The 5641-nt window shown below is 48.4% G+C and overlaps 1 non-coding gene across 1 annotated transcript; it reads right to left on the reverse strand.

Annotated features, from left to right (window-relative positions):
- Positions 1–5130: 5130 nt before the first annotated feature.
- Positions 5131–5268, reverse strand: LOC119938222. The gene has a single exon (XR_005454376.1). It is a non-coding gene; the product is annotated as a small nucleolar RNA SNORA7 (small nucleolar RNA).
- Positions 5269–5641: the final 373 nt, after the last annotated feature.

Here is a 5641-nt window from a genome sequence, read left to right on the forward strand (position 1 = left end):
CCACAATTATTAATTATTAATATTATTATTATCATGCTTCCTGGAAGGGGAGCATCGGAGGGCAATTTCAAACCAGGAAGAAGTGGAGAGTTGAATGTGTTTGTTAGTTGTGACTTTTAGACTGTGAGCCCACTGTTGGGTAGGGAGTGTCTCTATATGTTGCCAACTTGTACTTCCCAAGCGCTTAGTACAGTGCTCTGCACACAGTAAGCACTCAATAAATATGATTGATTGATTGGGCAAATCACAGGGGGAAGCTGGGAAGGGGATCAGGACCAGGGATGACCATGGCAGAAGTTGGGGGTGGGGGACACTGGTAGGTTCATTCATTCATTCATTCAATTGCATCTACTGAACTCTTACTGTGTGCAGAACACTGTAATAAGCACTCGGAAGAGTACAACACAACAATAAACAGACACCTTCCCTGCCCACAACCAGCTTACAGTCTAGAGGGGGAGACAGATATTAATAGAAAGAAATAAATGACAGAAACGGACATCAGTGCTGTGGGGCTGGGATGGGGGAAGATCAAAGGGAGTGAGTCAGGGCGAAGCAGAAGGGAGTGGGAGGTGAGGAAAAGTGGGGCTTATTCTGGGAAGGCCTCCTGGAGGAAATGGGCCTTCAGTAAGGCTTTGAAGTAGGGAAGAGTCATTGTCTGGGTGATTTGAGGATGGAGGGTGTACCAGGCCAGAGGCAGGACATGGGCAAGATAGGGGATCAGTGTAAGCCCGGTGTGGGCAGGGATTGTCTCTCTTTATTTCTGAATTGTACTTTCCAAGCACTTAGTCCAGTGTTCTGCACAGAGTAAGCACTCAGTAAATACGACTGAATGAATGAATGAATGAATGGAGGCCCAGTGAGAAAGTTGGTCTGGGCTGGAGGAGAGAGGGTCCGGGTGCCGGGAGGTGAGATGGGACCAGCGGGGAAGGGGTTTGGAGGGTCTCCAGAAACCATCCACAGGCTGCATTGGGTTTCTGGCCAGGCTCCCGGCCAGGAGAGTGAAATACAAGCGGGAAGAGTTGCCCAGAGCAGCTGGCTTCCTGATGGCAGCCCATCCTTACCCCTGCCCCCTCCCCCAGGCATGTCCCCTCTCCCTTTCTGGCGGCTCCTTGTGTTGGGCAGAGGGCACCCTCAGCTGCCCCAGAGGCCGCCCATGGGCCCGGCCTGCTCCTTAGCACACACCCGGCATGCTCTCTGCCCTGCATGCTAGGGATGGGCAGCCCTGCCGGTGGCATCGGGCCCTGGGAGATCATGGGAGCTGCCAGCGCTGCCTCCGTGCGGGCCAGAACGGGCAGTGGGCAGTGATGTCTGGCTTCCCCTTGACCCCTCGCCAGTGGGGCTGAGAGGAGAACCCTGGGGTTGCAGAAGAAATTCCAGTCAGCCACTGGGAACGGGAAGAGGTGGGCAGCAGGGGAGAGAAGGGGTGGGAGGTGGGCAGGGAGGTGGGGGCAGGGGTTAGGGAAGGGGGAGCGGGCTCATTTCCCAATTTCCCAGCTGCTGCCTTCATGCCCGTCTGCCAGCTGGCCCCTCGTCCCCTGAGTCGCTCCAGCCCATCCCATCCAACGTCCAAACGGAGTTGGTCTGAGGCCCGAGGGAGAGAAGCTGCCAATGCTGTCCAGCCTGACAACACTGTAATACTGTGCCCACAGCCTTCCCACCTCCCTCTGCCCGCTGCCTCACTGCCACTTCCTTGTGCCCACTGCCTGGTGATTCCCCAAATCCTCTGCCTCCCTGGGTCCACTGCTTCCCTGCTGCCTCCCTGTAATAATAATAAATGATGGCATTTGTTAAGCACTTACTATATGCCAGGCACTGTACTAAGCGCTTGGTTGAATACCAGCAAATCGGGTTGGACCTAGTCCTTGTGCCATGTGGGGCTCACAGTCTCAATCTGCATTTTACACTTAGTACAGTGCTCTGCACACAGTACATGCTCAATAAATACGATTGAATGAATGAGATGCAAATTCATGAAGCGTTCCATTTTTTTAGCTCTCTTCCTCCCTTCAAAGCCGTACTGAGAGCTCACCTCCTCCAAGAGGCCTTCCCAAACTGAGCCCCCTTTTTCTTCTCCTCCTCTCCATCCCCCCGCCCTACCTCCTTCCCCTCCCCACAGCACCTGTATATATGTTTGTACAGATTTATTACTCTATTTTACTTGTACATATTTATTATTCTATTTATTTTGTTAATGATCATTCAATCAATCAATCATATTTATTGAGCGCTTACTGTGTGCAGAGCACTGTACAAAGCACTTGGGAAGTACAAGTTGGCAACATATAGAGACGGTCCCTACCCAACAGTGGGCTCACAGTCTAAAAATGATGTGCATCTAGCTTTATTTTTATTTATTCTGATGACTTGACACCTGTCCATATGTTTTGTTTTGTTGTCTGTCTCCCCCTTCTAGACTGTGAGCCCGTTGTTGGGTGGGGACCATCTGTCAAAAGTGGGATTTGAACCCATGCCTCAGGGAAGACTGCGACCTGAATGCAGCACCTTAGACCACTCGGCCACCCGTCTCTATATGTTGCCGACTTGTACTTCCCAAGTACTTGGTACAGTGCTCTGCACATAGTAAGCACTCAATAAATACGATTGAATGAATGAATGTTTATTGAGCGCTTACTGTGTGCAAAACCCTGTACTAAGAGCTTGGGAGTGTACAGTAGGACAGTGTAACAGATATATGTGCATTATAGCTATGATTCTATTTGTTCTAACGATTTTGACACCTGTCTACATGTTTTGTATTGTTGTCTGTCTCTCCCTTCTAGACCGTGAGCCCGTTGTTGAGTAGGGACTGTCTCTATATGTTGACAACTTGTACTTCCCAAGTGCTTAGTACAGTGCTCTGCACACAGTAAGTGCTCAATAAATATGATTGAATGAATGAACACATTCCCTACCCCCAAAGAACTTACAGTCTACCGTGTCCCCACTGCCTCTCCACTAACTCTCTATGTCCGTCAATCATATTTATCGAACCGGGATTAGAAACTAGGTCCTAGGAGAAACAGCATGGCTTAGCAGAAAGAGCACGGGCTTGGGAGTCAGAGGTAATGGATTCTAATCCGCTTCTCTATTTGTCAGCTGGGTGACTTTGGACAAGTCACTTCACTTCTCTGGGCCTCAGTTCCCTCATCTGTAAAATAGGGATTATGACTGTGAACCCCACGTGGGACAAGCTGATAGCCTTGTATCTCCCCCAGCATTTAGAACAGTGTTTGGCATGTATTAAGCACTTAACAAATGCCATTATTATTATTATTATTATTATTCTGTCAAAGTAGGAATTATTAATGATTGACTGATTGATTGATTGATTGAGCTACAAGTTTGAGCCCCAAATTGGACTTAAGTCTTTGAGAAGCAGCATGGCGTAGTGGGTAAAAATAATAATAATGGTTTTTGTTAAGCACTTACTATACGCCAAGCACTGTTCTAAATGCTGTAATAACTGTAATTTCGTTAAGCATTTACTATGTGCCAGGCACTGTACTAAGCACTGGGGTGGATCCAAGGAAATCGGGTTGAAAATCATCCCTGTCCCATGTGGGGCTCACAATCTTAATCCCCATTTTACAGATGAGGGAACTAAGGCCCCTTAGTTCCCTCATCCTAAGCGCTTAGGAAGCGCTTGTACTTCCCAAACGCTTAGTACAGTGCTCTGCACATAGTAAGCGCTCAATAAATACGATTGATTGATTGATTGATTGATAAGGCCCAGAGAAGTGAAGTGACTTGCCCAAGGCCACACAGCAGACAAGTGGCAGAGCAGGGATTAAGAACTCATGGCCTTTTGACACCCAGGCCTGTGCTCTGTAATCAATTCTGCCATGCTGCTCAGGCCTGGGCATCAGGAGGTCATGGGTTCTAATCCCGGTTCTGCCACTTGTCTGCTGCATAGCCTTAGGCAAGTCACTTCACTACTCTGGGCCTCAGTTCCCTCATCTGTAAAATGGGGATTAAGACTGTGAGCCTAAGTAGGACAGGGACAGTATCAAACCTGATATGGTTGTACCCTCCCCAGCGCTTAGTACAGTGCCTGGCTTATAGTAAGCACTTAACAAATATCATAACTGTTATCATTGTTGTTCTCCTAGAGATCATTTCCTTTGTATAAGGCAGCATGGTGGGGAGATGGACAGTTTCCATGCAATGTATTTATTTCAACTGATGTTTGTCTTCCCCTCTAGACTGTGAGCTCATTGTGGGCAGAGAATATTGCTGTACTGAACTTTCCCAAGCACTTACTACAGTGCTTTGCACACAGTAATCACTCAATAAATTCGATTGAATGAATGAGTTTCCCCCCTGGCCTCTCTGGTCCTGAAGAGGGTGGGCTTAACAGCCTATTGGACTCCATCCCAACATCCACTCCAGAACTAGTCTCTGCAAAATAAATATTCCACCGGATCATTTCCCCCCCTTCCTTTTCCTCCCCTCCCCGAATCCTCACCCCTGCCGAGGAGGGGGGCTTCAGCCCTCAAAATATTGATTTTCCTCCGGAATTTAGGATTTCATTCATTCATTCATTCAATCATATTTATTGAGCGCTTACTGTGTGCAGAGCACTGTACTAAGCACTTTCACTGTACTAAGTGCATGGGTTTGTGATTTGTAGGATGTCAGTTTTTCGGGTCCCTCAGTTTTCAGATTCATCTGGGGTCAGCTCCCTCCCTCCTCCCCTCCCCCATCTTTCTCCCCTCTCTCCCCAACTCTCCCACCCTCCCCCTTCCCTCTCTCCCTCCTTCCCCACCTCCTCCTCCATCAATCAATCAATTGTTGCTATTTGCTGACCGCTTTCTGTGTGCAGAGCACTGTATTAAGCGTATATAAAAGTTGTCATTCTATTTATTAAGTGCTTAGGATGTGTCAAGCACTGTTTTAAGCACTGTTGTTGTCTTATGCTGTCCAGTCATGTCCGACCCATAGCGACTCCACGGACATCTCTCCCAGATCGCCCCACCTCCATGTGCAATCGTTCTGGTAGTGGATCCACAGAGTTTCCTTGGTCAAAATCCAGAAGTGGTTTACCATCGCCGTCTTCCACTCAGTAAATCTGAGTCTCTGCCCTCGACTCTCTCCCACGCCGCTGCTGCCCAGCTCAGGTGAGTTTTGACTTGTAGCAGATTGCCTGCCACTCACTAGCCACTGGCCAAGCTAGGAATGGAATGGGTATGCCTCTGCTTGACTCTCCCTCCCGTATTCGAGACTGGTAGAGAACTGGAAACTCTCCAGGTGCCACCCTGAGTGGGGAAGCATTGGGTTAAAAATTAGTTAATCAGGTTGGACACAGACCCTGTCCCACTCCCGGTCTGAGTAAGAGGGAGAAACAGGTGTTGAATCCTCATTTTTCAGCCGAGGAACCTGAGGCACAGAGAACTTAAGTGACTGGACCAAGGTCACTCAGCAAGCAATTGGCAGAGCCAGCATTAGAATCCAGGTCCTCTGATGCCCAGGTCCATGATCTTTCCACTAGGCCATGCTGCTTCTCAAAGTTCAAAGCAAATAGACTTGGTAGACATCATCCCATCCCTTAAGGAGATTACAGTCTAATGGAGGAGAGAGACAGGTAAATAAATGACAGAAGGTAGGAGAAGCAGCAGAGTATAAGGACATTCATTCATCT

Source organism: Tachyglossus aculeatus, chromosome 1 (assembly GCF_015852505.1).
Source record: "Tachyglossus aculeatus isolate mTacAcu1 chromosome 1, mTacAcu1.pri, whole genome shotgun sequence".
Taxonomy (NCBI): domain Eukaryota; kingdom Metazoa; phylum Chordata; class Mammalia; order Monotremata; family Tachyglossidae; genus Tachyglossus; species Tachyglossus aculeatus.